The sequence below is a fragment of the Balaenoptera borealis genome, assembly GCF_965194805.1.
Source record: "Balaenoptera borealis genome assembly, chromosome: 5".
Classification (NCBI taxonomy): Eukaryota; Metazoa; Chordata; class Mammalia; order Artiodactyla; family Balaenopteridae; genus Balaenoptera; species Balaenoptera borealis.
In genome coordinates, this window is record NC_138862.1 from 40,715,525 (window position 1) to 40,739,417 (window position 23,893).

At 34.3% G+C, this 23,893-nt stretch overlaps 1 protein-coding gene across 6 annotated transcripts in view; it reads left to right on the top strand.

The window, feature by feature from the left end:
• HTR1F (5-hydroxytryptamine receptor 1F) overlaps positions 1-23,893 on the top strand; it is a 279,529-nt gene that overhangs the window by 161,247 nt on the left and 94,389 nt on the right. The gene's annotated exons all lie outside the window — the stretch shown is intronic.

Genomic DNA, 23,893 nt, shown 5'->3' on the forward strand with positions numbered 1-23,893 from the left:
TTCCTGTGTGCCGGCTTTCTCTAGTTGTGGTGAGCGGGGGCTACTCTTTGTTGCAGTGCACTGGCTTCTCATTGCAGTGGCTTCTCTTCTTGCAGTGCACGGGCTCTAGGCCCGCGGGCTTCATAGTTGCAGCACATGGGCTCAGTAGTTGCCGCACGTGGGCCCTAGAGCGCGCGGGCTTCAGTAGTTGTGGCTCGTGAGCTCTAGAGCCCAGGCTCAGTAGCAATAGCTCTCGGGCTTAGTTGCTCCGTGGCATGTGGGATCTTCCGGGACCAGGGATCAAACCCGTGTCCCCTTCATTGGCAGGCGGATTCTTAACCACTGCGCCACCAGGGAAGTCCCTCTATTCTCATATTTAACCTTCTTAGTAGTTATTTCTGTTACTCTTCATGACAATAATAGTAACTAATAACACGTTATCATCATCCTTATCCCCCCAATCTCACCTTCCTCCATACTACTCTATCACTTTGTACAGATTACAGTGTGCATTTATTATATGGAATAATAACTGTTTAAGTGTCTCCTCCATGAGAATCTGGGTTCTTTGAGAAATGAAAACATGTCTTTTGATGCCTAATGCCTAGTACAGTGATAAGCACATATCACTGAACAGTGATCAATGAATGAATGAGTAAATAATGGCTTTAGACCAGGGGTCTGCTAACTATGGCCTGTAGGTCAAATCCATCATGCTACCTATTTTTGGATAGCCCAGGGACTAGAAATGTTTTTTTATATTTTTAAATTGTTTTTAAAAATCAAAAATATATTTCATGACACATAAAAATTATAGGAAATTCAAATTTCAGTGTCCATGAATAAGGTTTTCTTTATATACTCATTTGTCTATGGCTACTTTTGTGCTGTAATGATAGAATTGAGTAGTTGCAATAGAGACTGTATGGCCTGCAAAGTTGAAAAATATTTACTCTCTGACCTTTTGCAGAATGTTTACAGATTTCCTGGTCTAGAGAGATTTAGTTTCTTGCCCAGGGTGCTACAAGAAGTAAATGATAGATCTGGAATCAGATGTTTTCATTCAAGTCAGGTGTTTTGATCGAAAATTCAGTGCCTTTTCTTCTATACTATGCTAAGTCTTGAAAATTAATTCTTAACTACGCACCCTTGGTTCCAATTCTAGAGGTTCTTGTTGTTAGGCAGAACTGGATTTGAATCTAAACTCTACTGAGGGCTGAATATATTATTCACGGGGTCCAGTGCAAAATGAAATGCCAGGTGCCCACCAGGGATGGGCAGCCACATCCCATGGCAGACAGGAAAGCTTCTGCATCGGGATATGCTAAATACAGGAGTGGGCTATCCAGTCCCAGGCAGAGACAGCCACTGTCCTCCCCCCATCCCTCTAGACCCATGGGGTACATGCCCAACACTGACCCTCAGGGAAGAGCATGGCATTGATCAAAGAGGCATAGACAATTTGTTGGCGTCCAAAGCACTGGGGGACAGCGAGTGAAGGCAGGACAACACAAGAGCTGAGGCTCCAAGCCCCTGGCTCATGCTCCATGGTTGCACTGGACTTCACTCACAAAATATAAAGTCAAAGATACAGTTATTAAGCATCTCAAGACAGCAACCAAAGAGCATTAAACCCTGGAGTGGGCTCTTTCTGAGTTCAGTCACACTGATTGTACTTCCAGAAAGCCAACTGTGACTCTGCTACATAACCAGACATGATGACTTTGCTAGTTAAAGAATCTCTCTGTGCCCCAGTTTATACAGTGATGCAATGCAGTTATGGTATCGATCTCACAAAGTTTGGAAGTCAATAGACCAGGCATATAAAGCAGTTAGCAATGGTCTTAGCTATTTATTTTTTAATTTCCTGTACCTCCTTCCAGGACTGAATCAAGCAGTATTATTACCATCATAAAGGACTAAATTATGTCATTTCATTATTCTTAAATTGAAACCAAATTCCTTCCTGTCATGAACTTCATCGACGACTAGATCATACATTCTCCTAAAAAGATGTCCACATTAGAAGTAAATTGAGCCATGAGTTAGAGCCATTTGGTCCTTGTGAATAAGTCTTTCCCCAGGTACTTGTTAGCTAGTCTATACCCTTTGGGTCTGCACTTGTAAAGCAAATGAGAAACATTCTTCAGGGCACTTTCAGACCTTTGCATTAGTTGTAGCATGCCAGGGCAAGGCTCCAGGCTTGATAAATTTATGGTCACACACATTAAACCTACAGCAACACCTATGTTGCTTATCCTTATTATTCTCCAGGATTCTATCCAGCAGAAAAAGAAGTATCATCCATTCCCCTTACCATCAGTGAAGTAGTCAGCATGCACTTTTTTTTGTCTGTTAGTGGATATACTGCCCTCTTGGTCAGATGGATTCCATACTGGTGGTGCTCAGCTGCTTTTGGGGGTCTTTGCGATTCTATGTAATCAACTCACAGCTTTAGGAAAGAATGCAATAATTCTATTCTGTTACCACAGAAAACTAAGATTGTGAATAAACTCAATGTCCTCATAAAAGTATCATTAGCAAGATTATCTCACCCATTGAGATGTTGGTTGTTTTTAATTTGAGAAAGAATATTTCCTCTTTTAGCTTTTGCTTTTTGTGCTCAGGGTCACATAATAGTGTGTCCTAGTAAATAATAATTTCCCAGATTTTATTTGTTCTTCATATTGAGTCACACTCAACTTTTATTTGGAAAATAATTTATCCATAAGTGGTTTGTTTTTTCATAAAAGCTAGTCATTTGTTTTGAATAATAGAAGCATTCAGTAAATGTTGAATTAAGGTGAAGCCACAGACTTCCTTAATATTTTAATTAGTTTGCAACTTATTAAGGAATAATATCTATTGGTATATTGTCTTCCATCAAATTGTAACTCCAAGTTGTATTTGTAATGCCCCCATTTCTGAGAAGCTTATAGCACTGTACAGGAGTAAGTCACTAATCCTTCAGATACTTTTGTACTCCAGTATCTACTCATTCTTATCCTTAGTTCTATAATTATAAATTAATGATGGTAACTTTGAACTTTGAGTTACTAATATAGTATCATTACAACAAAATAATACTTGGTTGATTATAAGAAGACCATTTTGTACTATCCATATCAATATGTTACGGTAATTTTTGGTGATAAGAAGCATCAGTTTTTCACAGATATATCATATTTACTGAGAATTCAGAAGTATATGGATTCCTGAACATAGTTAGTCAATATTAATTCCCTAAATGTCATGAATATTCACTTTCAAGAGTATTAAATAGGATTTTTTTAGGTTACAATATCAGCAATCCACTCAAACTATCTTCTGTTAATAAAGAAAAAGTATTTGACTCATATCTGAACAGGCCAGGGGTTCAGAGTCTCACACAGTGTCATAAATGCTCAGTTTTTCTCCATATTCTCAGCTGTTTTCTTCTGTTAGCTTTATTATCAAGCCTTTGTTATCTTTATAGAAATAAGACAGTCACAGCACCTCCAGGCTTATATTTTACTGGCTTTACAATGCCAACAGAACAGAAGATCTCTTTTCCAATAGTTCCAGAAAAAATCCTGGGATTGAGCATCACTGTAATTATTTTAGCCAATCTGAGGCATGTTGGCAGAAGCTGAGTATGTGGCCAGACTCACCTAAGTCATAGGAGAAAAGAATGAAGAGGAGTAGTTCTCTAAGGAAAATCAGGATGCTCTTTCTGGGAGAGAGGAGAATAGATTCTCCAAAGGGAAAAGCAAGAAATGTCCTCCATATTTTAACAATAGAAATAGATGAATCTTAAAGACACTGAGTGTATCTTGATAATTTGTTTTATTGATAGATTATTTTGAAAGCATATTATATGTTGGCTGACAATCTTCTAAATTCTTATCTCATATTGTCTTTTGTAAATATTACATATTTTTGAACTGAATGGTACTTAACCCATTACCCTAGATTAAATTACATTGAATTTGTTCAGCTCCTTCCTTCAGGGAGATAAAATGTTATTACTATGTCATAGTTATCCCTACTGAGGAATCTTTTATTGTATCTTTTACCTGAAATGAGTGTGTTACATTTCTATTTACTTACTAATATTTTTTTAGAATTTATTTTATCTGTGAGAATACTACCTGGAAATAGTAACTGAGATTATTAACAATTTCTTTCAAAAAGTAAAAAGATTATTTATTTTAATATCTCTGAAGAGAAAGCAGATTTAAGTTTCAAAAACCCACTCAAAAAGAATCTTAATGATACAAGAATTGCTAATAGAAACTGACAATTAGGGAGAAAGACTGTTAAGGGCTGAGTTAGCTGGAGTAAATGATGGAGGAAGCAACTACTAATCAAAACGCCATCCCTACGATTTTCTCTCCTCTCAGTAGAAGAGGGACCCCTCTAGTGCCAGGGTAAACATTTTCTCTTTGCTCTGAATTCCATCCCTTCCAGCCACTTCAGGAACCTTGATCCACTAACTATCCCCCATGGCTATCTTTATACTCTCCCCATAATCCTTTCTCCTCCATTCGTAAGATCTCTCTCACTCTATATATCTTTTTCTATCTACTGCCCACCTCTCTCCTTTCCTTGGGATCTGTAATCCTGAGAATGATGTCATGTGATATTTTCCACTTTTTCATGTTTCATTTATTCATCAACTATGACCACCACTAAACTCAAGTTGCTTTCATCTGAATTACAATGGCCATGCATTTGCCAATTCCAGCAGATGCTGTGGATTTTCATACAATTTTTTCATCCTTGTTTTCCATAAACAAGGATTTTACTATACCTCTGACTCCGATATATTTTTTTTCTCTCTTGATTCAGTCCACTTCCAAGTGGCTTTTAACATATCACTTTTTTGTAACCGGTGGAGCAACAGCCAGAGTTGAACACGGTTCTGCTGGTCTAAGCCCCATGCTGTTTCAGTTATAATCCCTGTAGAAAATATAATATTGCAGTCATCATTTTAAATCCTCAGTTTATTTAGGGGTTTTAAAACAGAAGATATATTGCCATCACCCTTTTTAACTGAGTAAGACATAAAGGAAGTTTTTAGAAGTCTACACGGAAAACCTCAGTAAAAATCCAAGAAACTGCTACAATTCTTTTCTTCCTTCTCACCCTGGCACTTCCTACATCATTTTGGCTGGTGCATTTATTAGAATCAGTTTTCTTGAATTCTGATTCTTACCTTTACATTTTGAAATTTTTAATTTGTTACTAAAATATAATATGCAGGGAGGTGACTGAACACAAAAGACATATTTTATGAAAGACAGACTTCAAGACTTCAAATTTGGGTTTATTTGGTATCTCTAATATATGACAGAATATTTTTAAAATGTATCTTAAGTTAAAAATTAAATTCACAGGCAAAAGTTTCAAGTGATTAAAAGACCATGATTATTTGGTAATAATAATGGTCCTTTTTTATTTTTTGAAATAATTAATAGATACACAGGAACTTGCCAAATAGTACATAGAGGTTGCAGGTACCCTTCACCCGTTACCCTAATAGTTACATTTTACATAACTTTAATACTTTATGAAAACCAGGAAATTAGCTTTGGTAAAATGTGCTTGCATATTTCTATGCCATTTTCTCAAATGTGTAAGTTTGTCTGACTACCACCACAAGTAAGATACAGAATTGTTCTATCACCACAAATATCCTTCTCATGCTACCCACACACTCTCTCCCACAACCCTGAGCCCCTGATAACCACTACTCAGTTTTCCACCTGTATAATTTTATCATTTTTAGAAGGTTATATAAATGGAATCCTATAGTATAGGAAATTTTGAGATTGGCTTTTTTCACTCAACATAGTGCTCTTGAGATACACCCAAGTTATGTATGTATCAATAGTTGGTTCTTTTTTATTGCTGATTGCTTTTTATTGCTTTGTAGTGAAGCATTTTACATTCAAATTGTTGCAGTATGACTCAGTAATGGACTCAAATGAAAACCAGTTGAACTGTACACGTGCATTATGGCAACAATAGATAAGAAAATGAAATAGAATTGGTATAACTCTGCCTTCCTAAAATCTAACAGTTTCTTTCATGGGAAATTCTAGAAAGGACTTAACCTGTTCCTTAGTAGAACGAGTGGCTTTCTGCATGCTATAATCTGAGTGGGTCTAAAAGCTCCCTTCCTAAAAAAATACTGCTCTAGGTTTGCCTTAGTCCTTGAAATTCCCATCATTAATCAATAATAACTGTCAATGAAAACTCTTCTTTACTTAAAATTGCATTATATGTTTGAAAGGGCATGGAAGAAATAAAGTATTAATCCATTATCCCACTAATTGTAATAGCAAATATATGAGGGTGAAAGGGGAGTTGATATATATTATTTGAAATTCTGGACTTCTGTGAAACTTAATAACCTAAAAAAAATTAAATAAAATAAATCTCATACTTTTGAAAATTTCCCAAGAACTACTGCTTGTGCCTCACTTATGGTCATTTTTTCCCCTCTCCTCCTAAAATTAGAAATTGATTAGATTGGGGAAGATTCTCTTCATTCACATTAAGGTTACATTGTATACTCACTCTTCTGGAAATTAAAGAATATTTGAATATTAACAATTCAACAACCCAACACAATAGCTTTTGTAAGAGACTCAACATTTTGAAATAGGTTATAATACATCACTTGAGATATAAAATAATTTTAAATATCTAGGATTTTGTTTCAGTAAAGTGGTTTCCTGGAAAACAAACTCTAAAATAATGGCAACTACTAAGTTATTAAAGTCAGAGAAATCATGTGATTGTTCTAAAATCCTTATAGTAAAATGGTACCTACATCTTTCTGGAGGAAGAACAAGAGGCTGGAAATCTCTACAGATTACAAATCAGGAAACGCTGTAGCACTTAGACTCCTTACAAAACAAACCCTTCACACTTAGTCTCTGGTGTACCAGGATGTCTGCCCCAGGAAGAAATAGATTTTCCTCTATAGTCAAGTAATTTTTAAAAGCTGAAAAATTCCTCTAAGAACCACAAAATAACAGCCACACATTCAACTATAGGAATGAAAAGACATGCTCTGTGGGTGCTGTAGTTGGATCTTAGTAAAGCTGAATGTCATGATCAAGGTTTCCAAATTCAGACAAGGTTGTATGAGCCTTTACGTCCAAAGCATGACCGGCAGACTCCATTATTCAGGTGGATCTGTATAATTTAAGCCCCTGAGTTTTTATCTCCATCTGTGTATCTAAAATTATGCCAGAAGTTTCTACAAGTAGTTATAATTTATATTTACTAAAGAACAATCTCAGAAATAAAAGTATTAATGAAAGCAAAAGTGAAGATAATTTGTAAAATCTGTTTGTGCTAGTGGTCTCAATAATATAGGCTAAAATTATTTTAACTTCTTAAGGTAACATTAATATGTTAGTCTAGATACTGTTTATGGCATTATTTCTTTAATATTTTATATTTTTCATTTTAAGATTTTAAATGTGAATTTTCTTCCTGAGGGTACTTTATAATTATGTTTTTATATGTACATCATATATCTTGTTTTGAAGTTCTTGGTGCTTTAAATGCAATAAATTTCTTGCCATGGATATCACATCTGCATATTGCTGGTCCTTCACTATTTCCTTTTCAAACAAGGCAAGGCATGGCATAAGTTCTGTTTAGAAAAAAAAATTTTTAATCTATTTCTGTGCATTGCTTAAGTTCTCATTTTTTGAGTTAATATATTTTTCAGATACTTTGGATGTTTTATATGTTATATTTCCACTTTTAATTTCTAATTTCTTAATTGGAGATGGACTGTATTCTCTTCTCTGAAGAGAGTTATTTGGCAGCTTAGAAATTCATCCACTGGATTATAAATCCCATACGAGCATGGGTTTTACTCATCATCAAATCCCTAGCACTTAGCACACAACAAGCAGCCAATTCTTTTGACATTTTTTAATGGGGCACTCACTGCGTGCTAGCCTTCTTCTGGGCGCTAGTGATAAGCATTAACCCAAAATCCTCTCTCTTGTGGAGCTAAAATTCCAGTGGGGAGGAGACAAACAGTAAACACATAAATAAGCATGTAAATGACTTAATAAAGGTGATATGAAGACAAAGTAGGATAAGTGAGAGAGAATGCCAATTTTATACAACTTTGTAATTTAATGAACGAGAAAAATAAGGCTTATAAAAGGTCAAATGACATTTCCAACTCACTCAGCTAGATAGCAACATAGTCAGCACTTGTTTTCTTGAACTACAAATCCAATGTTATTTCCACGATTGAGTACTGGCTTTTAATGTTGTAAGTGGGAGAAGACACTATTCTATAATATTACAGCTCCTTCTCTTGAGCATGAAGTTTGAATGAACATCTTCCTGTTTAAATACAAATTCTTCAAGGATAATAATTGTATCTTAATTACATAAGACAATTTATTGCTTTTGAAACAGAAATTCCAAGTTTTTCACACTGGAGTGGAATTTTCTAGGAAACTGAAATGTCATTTTGTGGCTAATTACCCTATTAATTTGCTTTAATTAAAATGAAAATAATCTTATGATAAGTTTATTCAGAAATGTTATTTTTTCCAAATAAGTGTATTGTTCTTTTGTAAGGTATGTAGTGTACACACACACACACACACACACACACTATCCAAATACAAAATGGGAAGAAACATGAATATAAAATTTATAAAATTAAATATACAAATGATCATTTAATGTATCCAGAAAAGAGGGGATATGTTTATACATATAACTGATTCACTTTGCTCTACAGCAGAAAGTAACACAACATTGTAAAGCAACTATACTCCTAAAAAAAGTAATAAAAAAAGAAAAAGGTACAACTTTACTCAAAACCAAAGACATGCAAATTTAAAAATTAATGAAACCCTTTTCTTTCTTTTTTTTTTTTTTTTTGGTTTAGCCTTTCAAATTAACAAAGATTTGTAACTAATAATAATGATTTGAGGGAGACACTTTCATCTTATACTTCTGGCAGGAGGGTTAATGACACAAATTTACTAGAGTTCTATTTAACAATAAATTTCAAGTACCTTAAAAATTCTGTAGTTTAGACAGACGAATTTCACTTCCAGAAATTTATTCTTCGAAAAAAATCATGAAAGAAAATTTTGTGATTCACTGCAATGGGTTGAGTCCTTTTTTTTGTTTGTTTTAGGATTTTTAATAGTTAGTATGCAAAGATTCCTCATTTTCCAGAAGCGAGAGTCCTAAATGCGAATAGATTATTCCCCAATCTAGTCAACTTCTGATTTTAAGAGAAGAGGGAAAAAAGTGACCATGAATGAGGCATGAGCAGCAGTTCTTGGGAAATCTTCAAAGGATAAAATTTATTTTATTAGTTTTTGTAAGGTATTGAGCATCATAGAAGTCTGGAATTTCAAGTAATATACTGAGAATACATTTTTTAAAGAGCAGATATTAGGTACAAGATGTTTAGAATATCAAAAAGAAATATTCTAAATGTTTTGAAATGAGAAAATGCTGTAACGAATCAATAAATTATATTTTTAAAATTTTATATTATGTCAATATGAGAAATATTTTCAAAGATTACTTAATGATATAGAAAATCTCCCAGTATTTATTAATCAAAAAATCATAAAGAAAAATATATACACCCAAAAAATGCAAAATGGGATATATAAATTTTTTATACACATTTAATTCTATACAGGAACAGGAAAAAAAAAGCCTAGAAAAAGTTAACCAAAGATGATGCTAACAGTAGGTATTTTTGTATTCTGGAATTAAGTGATTTTTGTTTTCTTCATCATAATTTTCTATTTACCTAGATTTTCTGTAGTTGCCTGTAATATGTATGCACTATCTTTCTAAAATTTCTAACATTTGTCTTTGATTGTTTTGTAATAAGTGAAACAAAATAGTTACATTTAAATGCAAAGTTAACCATTTCTACCTGCCTGCCAATGTCCCGACTCTGCTCTCATCCCACTGAAAAGAAAATATTAAGAAGCCTGGGGTGTATCTTTCCACATATTTCTCATAGTTGATACAAACCTATACATTTTTAAATGTTTGTTTTTAATTTCTGTTTTACCAAAACAAAACTGTTATGCTCACTATTTTGCAGCTCTTTTTCATTTAGTATATCATGATCGTCTGACGAGCAGATCTACCGTTCAGATTTCTTTATGCATGTATCATTTACATAAGTATGATTGTACTGAAATGAAAGATTTCATGTGGATTTTTTATTAGGACCTTTTTAAACTTTCTCTTTATTCTATAACTTTCCATGAATTCATTTTCACTCCCAGATAGTAATCTGTCAAAATTTACTTATGTAATTACCCACATGTACATAGTTTTATTTGCTTTTTAAAAATATAATATTGTACACACTTATTTGCATCTTACTATTATTGCTTAATACAATTTTAGTAGAATCTTAAAGTCACCCATGCTAATTCAGTCTTTTTAGTGACAGCCTAATATTCCACACTGTTGATGTGCTATAATTAATCCAATTATTCATCTATAGCATTTTTTTTTACAACGATACAGTCAACATCCCTGATCATCTAACCTAATGAATTGGTGCTTTACTTGCTATGGGATAGATATTCAGGAGTGGGATTGCCAGGTCTAAGGATAGGTATCTTTTAAATTGAAGTAGATAGTGATAGATTCCTCTCCCATATCCAAAAAAGCTATAACAATGTACATTTCTACAAGCAATAGATGAGAATATGTTTCTCCCAAGATTTCCACTAGCAATAAATATTATTTCCAGTCTGATAGGTATGAATGGTATTTTATTGTTTGTTTCACATGTATTCCCCTAATCCTATTTCACCATATTTTTATGTTTATTAGCCTTTGAATTTTCTCTGGTGTGAACTGATTATCCATAATTCTTTTCCAGTTCAAGTTTCTATTGCATTTTGTCTTCTTGTCAGTTTAACAATTTTTTGTGGGATTTTAGCCTTTAATCTACCATTCTCATTACAAATTTTATAGAGAAAGTCTATCTATATTTCTTTACAGTTTATGCATTTCTGTTCTTATTTAAAAGGTCTCCCTCTTAACTTTTACATGTGGCCTCCAAAGTTTACTTCTAAAATTACTGTTCCTTAATCCATCTGGAATTTGTTTTGCACATGATATGAAGTAGGAGTCCAACCTGGTTTCATTCTGAAATAATACTCAGATGTTCCTACAATTCCACTCCTGGGTATTTATCTGAAGAAAATGTAAACACTAATATGAAAAAAAATATGTACACCCCCATGTTCATAGCAGCACTATTTATAAGAGCTGAAATATGGAATCAACTAAGTACTCACTGGCAGATGAATGGATAAAGAAGATGTGATATATATTTATATATGAATGAAATCTTGCCATTTGTGACAACATGGTTGGACCTGGAGGGTATTAGGTAAAATAAGTCAGACAGAGAAAGACAAATATTGTATGCTTTCACTTACATGTGAAATGTAAAAGACAAAACAAATGAATAAATATAACAAAGCAGAAACAGACTCACAGATACAGAGAACAAACTACTGATTACCAGAGGAGAGGGGGTCAGGGGAGGGGCTAAATAGTTGAAGGGGATTAAGAGGTACAAACTACAGTTTTAAAATAAATAAGTCACAGGAATGTAATGCATAGCACTGGGACTATAGTCAATATTTTATAATAACTTTGTATGGTATGTAATCTATACAAATATTGAATCACTATGTTGTATACCTGAAACTAGTATAATATTGTAAGTCAACTATACTTCAATAAAAATAAATATATATCAGCAAAAAATTAATAATAATACCCAGTTATGTTTATTGAATAAACCACATTCTCCTCCACTGAATTGATACTGCCTATGTCATAGATTAAATTTTCATATGTTCTGCAAAAAATTTGTAGAATCTTTATTCTACTACATTGGTCTGTTTTCATTCTTATAAGACAAGCATATGATCTATTTTTTTTTTTAACATCTTTATTGGAGTATAATTGCTTTACAATGGTGTGTTAGTTTCTGCTTTATAACAAAGTGAATCAGCTATATGCATACGTATATCCCGATATCCCCTCCCTCTTGCGTCTCCCTCCCACCCTCCCTATCCCACCCCTCTAGGTGGTCACAAAACACCGAGCTGATCTCCCTGTGCTATGTAGCTGCTTCCCACCAGCTATCTATTTTACATTTGGTAGTGTATATATGTCCACGCCACTCTCTCACTTCGTCCCAGCTAACCCTTCCCCCTCCCAGTGTCCCCAAGTCCATTCTCTATGTCTGCTGATCTATTTTTAATACGGACTATTTGCTAAAGCAAATTCCTCCTTAGTAATCTTTTTTATATTCACTTAGCTGTTCTTAGACGTTTATTCTTCCTTGAGAAATTTATGTTTGTCCTAGGTGCTTTAAACTAATCCCCATTGTGATTCTAATTGCAATTCTTTTCCCACTAAACATGGTATTTCAGTGTTAATATTTTTATGTCCTTCAATAAAGTTTTATAGTTTATCCATAATCTGACATAGTTTAAATAATATTTTAATGCCTACTTTTAAAAGCTAGTAAAATTTAGCTGTGAATCCATCTTATTTTGGTGCCTTTTTAATGTCATTTTTAAATCTTTGCATTTATTTCTATAGTAACTGATCCATTCTTATGTTAATCTTAGTAATTAATATTTTTCTAGAAATCATTTTATCTAAGATTTAGACTCTACTTCCAAAATGTTACATGTAGTGTTCTCTAATGATTCTTATAGTTTTTCAACAAAAAACTATAGTTTTGATGGTTTCTTTTTTATTCTTATATTTGTCATTTCTATTTTCTCAAATTGTTTAGAGTTATAAGAATCAAATTTGAGATTCATTTCTAAGTTCTAAGATTTCTCTTTTCTAATTAATTGATTTTAGCTTTTGTCTTTCTTGATCACTTTTTTGTTTATTTTTGTTCTTTTTTTCTAAATTTCAATTATTTTTCTTTAATAATTAGAACCACCAAGGGTATTTATTTATTTCTTAAAATAGCTTTTGTTAGTTTCCATTCATTTTGGAAGGGTTAAACTTTTCATTAATTTCTTAAAAATTTAATACCAGCCTTGATTTCCTTTCTTTTTTTATCTAAGAGTTATTTCAATGACACACCTTAATTTCTTAGTAGTAAAGATTTGGAGAAATAGTTTTAGTACTTATTTTTATTGTTATTGTTTATAATCAGAAAAAATACATTTATTTGCAATAGATAAAATCGAATCTGCTTATTATACACTCTTGTATTTTTGTTCCATGGTTTGAGATATTTTTCCTCTTGAAATTTCAGAGCACTAATTTAAAGACTTGACCTTGCCATCCAATCTAATTTTTTAATGTTTAAAAATTGTGTGATTGTAGTTCTAGAAATAAGGTATTGTTTCATTCCTGAATGTTTTAAGTATTTTTTGTTGTGGTGGTGATTGTGGTTGTGGTTGTGGTTGTTTGGCCAGGTTGTTTATTTGTTTTTGTCTCCTCGAGCAGCTCTATTTCCTTAATCTTTCCTAATTGTTCTCTCTCTCTCTGCCTCCCCTCCATAGATTCATTGTTAACATTCTTTATGTGTTTAATGCAATTCTGTTGCATTTGCTGAGATTCCTGCAATACTAGGAGCTCAGACAATCAGTGATGGACGGTGCTACAGTCGCTTCTCTTGTAGGTAGTGGTGAATTACCAGTCAGCTTGTCGGTTTCCCAAGGCATCTGGAGGCAGTGCTTCACTCCCTGTTTCCTTGTGCTCTCCAAGGAACTGTTACTATAAATTCTTTTTTTTTTTTTGGCTGTGTTGGGTCTTCTTTGCTGAGCACGGGCTTTCTCTAGTTGTGGCGAGTGGGGGCTACTCTTCGTTGTGGTACGCAGGCTTCTCACTGTGGTGGCTTCTCTTGTGGAGCACGGGCTCTAGGTGTGCAGGCTTCAGTAGTTGTAGCACGCAGGCTTAGTAGTTGTGGCTCGCGGGCTTTAGAGCGCAAGCTCAGTTGTGGTACACGGGCTTAGTTGCTCTGTGGCATGTGGGATCTTCCTAGACCAGGGATCGAACCCATGTCCTCTGCATTGGCAGGTGGATTCTTAACCACTGTGCCGCCAGGGAAGTCCCACTATAAATCTTGATCTTCTCCTTTTCCTGATATTCCAGAGATCTCCATGAATCAAGGTCTACCTAGAATCAGCTTTGTTCAGATTTTCACCCCAGAGCCTTCCCAAAGCTGTCTTTCAGGCATTTCTCCAAAACTGACGGTTGAAGACTGCAGTGGCTTTTTCTCCAAATATCCTTAGCCAGTCTGAATGGCAGAATCATAAAAGAGAAGGAATTTGTTTATCAGGAGTAAAAGAAAAGAGGGTTGCATTTAGTTGCCACATTTCCAGAATCCTCTGTTCCACCCATTGTATTACCTATATCAGAATAAACTAACGTGGTAAAATTAGGTATGGGCGGCAGGGAGTATATGTAAAATCTCTACTTGCCACTCAGTTTTTCTGTGAATCTGAAACTGCTCTAAAAAATAAAGTATGTTTAAAAAATATATATGTATATAGAAGTAAATATATTTGAATGTGATTTAAAAGTTTAAAGTATCCAAAGGGACAACCTATACTTGTATAACATAGATTTGACATTTATACCTGTTCTTTGTGGTATACACAAAATGAAACTGCTTTCTGCAAAGAAATTCTCCCAACACTACAGAGGAAGACAAACCTCCAATCAGTTGCCACTAATAGTTATTAAACCAAAAAGGTTAAATTTTAAAAATTGCAGCATATGCACCTAACCAATTTTCTCCTCCATATATGCCAATGTAAAGATGTGCATTTAGATAAATGTAATATAGAAAATAGTGCAGCCTGTGTCATACCTCTAAGAATGGAATAAAAGGCTTGTGAACTGCTCTTATAAAGTTCAGTCTGTATGTCCTCACATTAAGTTTTAACCCTCTGAGGATCTCAGAACACAGTCCTTGGAACATTATTAGTAAAAATGATGTACATCAGCTTCCATTGATTCTGGTGATGCTTTCACAGAGTTACAGCCTGTGTTACCCTTTTATTGCTCCAGACTCATTAGGGTTTTTTATGTCTTCCTTCCTTCCTTTATAACATTGCTCTACCTAGGACTATTCCGTGAAATGAAGAAATTGTTTTATCATGTTCATTTTTTCTGCTCGAAGAGCATGATGAGGCAGAATGGAGATAAGCAGGAGAAAGTTATCTCTGTGTTTTCAGAAATACAACTTGGCAAATATTTTAATGTTTTACCAAATTAAAATATTTTCCAATAGAGAGAAAATTCTAGGCAAACTTGTCTAGTTCTGGTAGAAAATGAATACAGATTATTAAATCATCATAATTTATATTCTGTAAGCAGACTATGATGAACAGGAAGAATATCAAATATATAATCCATGTTTTTAAAATTAATTTTCCTATCTAAAGCCAGCTGTACAGATTTATAACATGACAAATACCTTCCAAAAGAAAGGATGATCCTAGTGATTTTTTTCCATAATAAATAGACCCAACATAGAAAAACAGAGGATAACTAATTTTGAAGATGGTATTTTAAATGTCCATGATCTTAATCTCATTCAGAAGAAGGCAGGATCCCTTAAACCCTTCCAAAATTGTTCTTTAACAGAATAAGCTATCTTTGATTATGGCCTTACAAACTTGGTTACAAATCCTGACTCTCAGTAGCTCTAAACTTTGTCAGTTTCTCACCCTCTATTCCACTATCATTGGAATAATATTCCTTAGGGTTCTGTCACAGGCACTGTTCTTACTCCTTGGTATACTCTTGCCTTATTAGTCAATGAGTTTCAAATATGTTTCTTAAACGCAGGCCTGTCTTCTGAATTCCAGATCCACATATCTAATAATAACTCATATTCTTACTTGGATGTCTCAAAGGCATCTCAAACACAAGATGTCCAACAGAACTCATAAATTTTCTTCTCAAACAAACATCTCCTGGAACATTGCCTTTCACAGTGGATGGCTCCATGCCCCCTATTTTTGATGCCAGAATTTTGAAATTATTGTTTGTCTCCAAATACCCCATGCCAAGTAAAGCCCATGTCAATCCTAAATATTTCTTGAATGTATCAGTGTCTCAACCCTCATTTCTGTCAGCCTTCCCTGATCTGCCACGACAGCCTCTCAGTTGTTCTGGGAGTCGCCAAACTGTCTCCCTTCCAATCCATTTATTCTCTTGCAACTGGAGGAATACTTTAAAATCTGAACCTTTTTGAGACACATTTGCTTAAAATCCTTCCATCAGTTTTCATTGTTCTTAAGATCCAGGGACCACTGTGTGCTGACCTCTTCAGCCTCACCCTCAACCACTTCTTCCCTTCCTTCAGTCATTCTGTACTTGTTTCAGTTTCTGAAATACTCTAAACTTGACTTTATCTGTAGACATTCCTATGTGGTATAGCATTTTCCCAAGAAGGTTTTTTCCCTACGCAGCTTCCCTTGCTTCATCTAACTTATTGCATCCTACATCTCGTCTAAGACATGGTATCTTCAGAGAAATCTTCCCTGACTTCCTGGACCCTGTTGCCGAAACTCAGCCTCTGTTCACCCGTGCCGAATAGAAATGTGGAGACAGAGATTTGGGTGAAGTAGAAAAGAGTAGCTTTTATTGCTTTGCCAGGCGAAGGGGGCCACGGTGAGCTAATGCCCTCAAGACCGTGTGACCCACCCTGGAGGGGGTAGTGAGGAGTTTTATAGTGTTCAAGGAGCAGGGCAAGATCAGCTCGTGGACAATTCTCGGATTGGTTGGCAGCAAGGTGAAGTTTCAAGCATCATCAACCTTCTGGTTTCAACCAGTCTAGGGTCTATGTGCTGTGATCAGCAGTTTTCATCTGGAGGGGGTCTGCTTCCTGTAAAAACGACGTAGGAGTGCGTGTCAGGCCTATATCTGTATCTTCAGGGAACTGGGAGTTCGGCAGTTCTGCGATGTGGCAGCATTGTAGTCTAAATTGTTACCAGTTCCCCATCTTCACATTTCCCATCATTAACTCTTGAGTCAGCATTTTACTTCAAAAGACAAGGACACAGGGGCTTGTACACGGTTTCACTCCCATTGATGGTCTTTCTGTTTTAGAGACTAACAGCACTCTGATTTTTCCTTTTACTTACACACACTTTTTTACTTACATCACACTTTTACTTACACGTTCAATGCCTTTCTTTTCCAGCAGAATGTAAGGGCAATGGGGGCAGAGGGGGGGAATTACATCAGTCTCATTTTTTTTACCACTATGTCCTAGCACTTAATACATCGTTTTAAATATTATAGATTATTAATACTTTTATAGAGTATATATATTATAGTATATATATAATATATAAGTGAGTGAGTGAATAAAGGCTAGGCAAATTAACTTATGTTTCTTCACCTTTAAATTGGAGATATTAATACATATCTTCTTGGGTCATTGTAAAAGTTCAGTGGAAAGGGTAAAACAATTTTTTAAACAGTATCAGTTTCTGTTCTTCTTGTCAGACTTGATATATGCAGACGAAGTGTGTATTTGTTTTTAATTGCTGCTGTAATAAATATCCACAAACTTAGCAGCCTAAACAACACAAATTGATTATTTTACAGTTTGGTAAGTGAAAAGTCCAATACGAGCCACACTAAGAGAAAATGAGTGTTGGCAGAACTCCGTTCCATCCGAAGACTCTAGGGAAGAATATATTTTCTTGCCTTTTCCAGCTTCTAGAGGCCACCCATATTCCTTGGTACATGCCCCTCTTCCTCCGTCTTCAAAGCCAGCAACAACAGGCTGAGTCTTTCTCACGTTTCAACTTTCTCCTTCTTTTCCTGTTTCATCTTTCTGACCCAGCTAGAAATGTTTCTCATATTATTAGATTGGATCCACCCAGATAATCCAGGATAATATTCCCACCTTAAGATCTGTACCCTTAATCACATCTGCAGAGTCTCTTGCCATCATATAAGGTAACATTTGCAGGATCTGAGGATTAGAGCATGGATATTTTTGGAGGTTATTATTTTGCTTACCATAACATGTGATGATATCACTATTATTTTTATTATCAATCTAAAATGTTCTAATGCCATAAAGTAAAAAAAAAAAAAAAAAAAAGGAAAGAAAAAAAATGGTAAAGTGTACCATTACTGTCTTTCTCCTTTGGTAAGGAACGCAGTAGTAAAAGGAGAAAGAGAATCATAACTTACTCTCCACTCCCCCAACTTAAACTCAGGCCCTTGTCTAATTACGTTCAGTAAATCTCAAAATGCTTTTTGTGGGTAAAGGAGTTCAAGGCTTGATAAAATGCTTGACAACATGTAGAGTGTGAGTCTACAGCTTTCACTGAGTGAAGTCATGTACAGAGCACTGTAAAAATTTGTTTACCTCAGGCATGTGCCCAAGCCTGAATAGGTCTAGCTCATTGTGACTTGTGGTCTCCTAGGAACATATGCTCAGTCTTAACTGTCTGTATTGGGATTGGATCTGTAAAAACTTCACCCTCAGCCAGCATGTTGCCTTGATTGGCATAGGAAGACAACTATATCCTTTGTGCTTTGCTACCTCTCGGGCTTATCTTTCTATCAACATGAAACAGCCTCCATATCAATTCACCTTTTTGCCTATCCATATTTTACTTCTTAAAGAAGTATTTTAATTTCTTGAATTTTTTTTAAAGAACTACTTTATTTATTTATTTATTAAAAATTTAAAAAAAAAATTTTGGCCATGCTGTGTGGGTTGCAGGATCTTAGTTCCCTGACCAGAGACTGAACCCAGGCCCTCGGCAGTGAGAGCCTGGAGTCCTAACCACTGGACTGCCAGGGAATTACCTACTTTCTTGAATGTTATTATCTATATTTTGGAATCCTGAAGTACCATACTCATGGATGAGGTTTCTATTCTTTCAAATACCTGCAATCACCTGTAAAATTAATTTTGTCTGAGAAAGATGGATACTCTTTGTTTTATACAACAAAGGGACATTTTGTGAATACTTCCTCCTTTTACTAAAACCAAGCATGATATGTTTATCGAGAATGATAGAGAGATCCTTTACCATAAAAGTTAGCACGTTATAATGGGTCAAACCACTTCTAGTTCTTCTGCAAATCCTGGCTTCAAAAATCACAGATCTGAGACAAGTGGTTACCCCACAGATTTTTGTGAACTTCTCTCAACTGCAGTGCATTTCCTTCATTGAATTTTAAAAGTTCTGTCACAAAAATTTATTACTGCTGTCCATTGCTTTAGCCCCTTAGTCTCACATAAATGGTCAGTCTAAAAAAAATAGTACTTACTACTTAATTGGCGTGACTTGGGTTTCGAGAAATTGGCCAGGCGGATCAGCTGGGTTTTGGGGTTTTTTTTTTTTTTTTGAGGTTGTAATTGACATACAACATTATAGTAGTTTCAGGTGGAAACATAATGATTTGATGTTTCTATATGTTGCAAAACAATCACCAGAATAAGTCTAGTTAACATCCATCACCACATGTAGTTACAAAAAGAAGTTTGCTACCTCAAAGTTAGTTAGTTTGCTAACTTCAAAAAGAAGTTTTTTCTTATGATGAGAACTTTTAAAATTTATTCGCTTGGCAACTTTCAAATATGCAATACAGTATTATTAACTATAGTCACCATGTGGTACATTACATCGTCACGACTTATTTATTTTGTAACTGGAATTCTGTGCCTTTTGACTCACTTCACATATTGCCCCCACCTCCCACTCCCTTGCCTCTGGCAACCACCAATCTTTACTCTGTATCTCTGAACTTGGTTTTGGGAAGGGAACCAAGGGATAGGGGAGGTTGATTTTGGTTTTTTTAGGTTCCACATATAAGTGAGATCATATTTATATGTATGTACTTATAAATATTTGTCTTTATTTGTCTGACTTATTTCACTTAACATAATGCCCTCACAGTCCATCCATGCTGTTGCAAATGGCAAGATTTCATTCTTTTTTTATGGCTGAGTAATATTCCATTGTATACATACACCACATCTTCTGTATTCATTCATCCATCAGTGGACACTTGGTTATTGTAAATACCTTGGCTATTGTAAATAATGCTACTATGAACATGGGGGTGCATATATGTTTTCAAATTAGTGTACTTTTTCTTTGCATAAATACCTAGAAGTGGAATTGCCGAATAATATGGTAGTTCTGTTTTTAATTTTGGAGGAACCTTTATACTGTTTTCTATAATGGCTGCACCAATTTACAATTGCAACAGTGCACAAGGGTTCCCTTTTCTCCACATCCTTGCCAACACTTGTTATTTCTTATCTGTTTGATACTAGCCATTCTAACATGTATAATGTGATATCTCATTGTGGTTTTGATTTGCATTTCCCTAGTGTTAGTGATGTTGAACATCTTTTCATATGCCTGTTGGCCATCTGTACGTCTTCTTTGGAAAATGTCTATTTACACCCTCTACCCATTTTTTATTTGGATTGTTTGTTTTTTTTGCTATTGATTTGTATGAGTTTTTAAATATATATTGTATATTAACCCCTTATCAAAGAAATAATTTGCAAATATTTTCCCATTCAGTTGGTCGTCTTTTCATTTGCTTGATGGTTTCTTTTGCTGTGCAGAAGCTTTTTAGTTTGATGTAGTCCCACTTATTGATTTTTGTTGTTGTTGTTGCCTTTGCTTTTGGTGTCAAGTCCAAAAAAATCATCACCAAGATCCATATAAAGGAGCTGACTGACTATGTTTTCTTCTAGGAGTTTTATGGTTTCAGGTCTTTAATCCACTTTGAGTTAATTTTTGTATTTGGTGTAAGGTAAAAGTTCAACTTTGTTCTTTTGCATGTGACTATCCAGTTTTCCCAACACCACTTATTGAAAAGACTGCCTTTTCCCCATTGTATATTCTTGGCTCCTTTGGAGTAAATTAATTGACCATATATATGTGGGTTTATTCTGTGCTCTCTATTCTGTTCCATTGATCTATGGGTCTGTTTTTATGCCATTACCATACTATTTTGACTATAGCTTTGTAATATAATTTGAAATCAGGGAATGTGATAGCTCCAGCTTTCTTCTTTCTCAAGATTGCTTTGATTATTTGGGGTCTTTTGTGGTTTCATACAAAATTTAGGATTGTGTCTTCTATTTATGTGAAAAATGCCATTAGAATTTTGATAGTGGTTGCATTAAATATGTAGATTGCTTTGGGTTGTATGAACATTTCAGCAACGTTAATTCTTCTGATCCATGAGCACAGTATATCTTTTTATATATTTGTGTCTTCTTCAGTTTCTTTCATCAGTGTCTTATAGTTTTCCAAGTACAAGTCTTTTACCTCCTTAGTTAGCTTTATTCCAAGGTATTTTATTCTTTTTGACACAATTGTAAATGAGATTCCTAATTTCTCTTTCTGTTAATTTGTTACTAGTATGTAGAAGCTAAACAGATTTTTGTGTATTGATTTCATATTCTGCAACTTCACTGAATTCATTTATTAGTACTACTAGTTTTTTGGTAAGATCTTTAGGACTTTCAATATATAATATTATGTCATCTGCAAATAGTGACAGTTTCACTTCTTCCATCCTAATTTGAATGCCTTTTATTTCTTTTTCTTGCCTGATTGCTCTGGCTGGACTTTCAGTGTTAAGTTGAATAGCAGTGGCAAGAGCAGGCATCTTTGCCTTGTTCTTGATCTTAGAGGAAAAGCTTCCAGTTTTTCACCATTAAGTATGATGTATTCTGTGGCCTTTTTATTTATGGCCTTTATGAATTTGAGGCACGTTCCCTCTATCCCACTTTGTTGAGAGTTTTTATCAAAAATAGATGCTAAATTTTGTCAAATGTTTCTTCTATGTCTATTGAGATGATCATGATTTTTATTCTTCTTTTTGTTAATGTAGTATATCACACTAATTGATTTGTGGATGTTAAACCATCCTTGTATTCCCTGACATAAATCCCACTTGCTCATGGTATATGATCCTTTTAAAATATTGTTGAATTTGGTTTGCTAATATTTTGTTGAGAATTTTTGCATCTATGTTTATCAGGGATATTGGCCATAGTTTTCTCTTCTTGTGGTGTCCTTCGGTATTGGGGTAATTCTGGCCTCATAAAATAAGTTTGGAAGAGTTCTCTCTCTTCTATTTTTCATCAGAGTTCGAGAAAGATTGGTGTTAATTATTCTCTGAATGGTAAAATTCATCTGTGAAGCACTCTGGTCTGGACTTTTGTTGGTTGGAAGGTTTTTAATTACTGATTCAATTTCCTTACTAGTAATTGGTCTGTTTATATTTTCTATTTCTTCCTGATTCATTCTTGGAAGGTTGTATGTTTCTAGGAATTTACCCATTTCTTCTATGTTTTCCAATTTGTTGGCAAATAGTTGTTTATAGTAGTTTCTTATGATCCTTTCCCCTCCCCCCACCCATGGTATTAGTTGTAACATCTCTTTTATTTCTGATTTTATTTATTTAAGTCATTTGTCTTTTTTTCTTGGTGAGGCTAGCTAATGGTTTGTCAATTTTGTTTATCTTTTCAAAGAACCAGTTCTTGGTTTCATTTTTTTTTTTCTATTGTCTTTTTAATTTCTATTACATTTATTTCTGCTTTGATCTTTGTTATTTTCATCCTTTTATTAACTTTAGGCTTCATTTGTTCTTCTTTTTCTAGTTCCTTGAGGTGTAAATGTAGGTTGTTTGAGATTTTTCTTGTTTCTTGAGGTAAGCATTTATCACAATGAACTTCCTCTTAAAACTGCTTTTGCTACATCATATAGATTTTGTAAAGTTGTGTCTCCATTTTCATTTGCCTCAAGATATTTTCTGATTTCCTCTTTGATATCTTCGTTGAGCCATTGATTGTTTACTAGCATGTTGTTTAGTCCATGTGTTTGTGTTTTTTCCAATTTTCTTCTTGTAATTGATTTCTAGTTTCATAGTGATGTGGTCAGAAAAAAATGCTTGATATGATTTCAGTGTTCCTAAATTTATTGAGACCTTTTTTATAGCCTAACATGTGATCTGTCCTGAAGAATGTCACGTGTTCATTTGCAAAGAATGTGTATTCCTCAGTTTTTGTAAAATGTTCTGTATATATCTGTTAAGATCATCTGTTCTAATGTTTCCTTTAAGGCTTATATTTCCTTGTTGATTTTCTATCTGGATGATCTTTTCCTTTTGTGAGTAGGGTATTAAAATGTCCTTTTATTATTGTATTGCTATCTATCTTCTACCTTTACATCTGTTAATATTTGCTTTATATATTTAGGTGCTCCTATATTAGGTGCATATATATTTACAAATGTTGTATCCTCTTATTGGACTGACCCCTTTCTCATCATGTAATGTCCTTCTTTGTCTTTTGTTGCAGACTTTGTTTAAAATTCTATATTGTCTGATATAAGTATAGCTATATCCCAGCTTTTTTGAGAGTTCATTTGCATAAAATATCTTTTTCCACTCCTTTACTTTCAGTCCTGTCCTCTCATCTGAAGTGAGTCTATTGTAGGCAGCATATAGCTGGGCCTTGTTAAATCCAATCAGCCATTCTTTTGATTGAAGAAATTAGTCCATTTACATTTAAAGTAATTATTGACAGGTAAGTACTTATTGCCATTTTGTTGTTTTCTGGCTCTTTTGTAGATCCCTTATTCCATTCTTCTCTTGCTCTCTTCCTTTGCGGTTTGATGACTTTCTTTAGTGGTATGCTTAGATTCCTTTCTCACTACCTTTAGTGTATCTACTATAGGTTTCTGCTTTGCAATCACCGTGAGGCTTAAAACAACTTATATTTGTAATATAAGTGAATTGTATCATTTATTACTCTTATATTTACTCCTAAAGGATGTGTTCCTGCCTTTAAAAAGTCATTATTAATATATGAGAC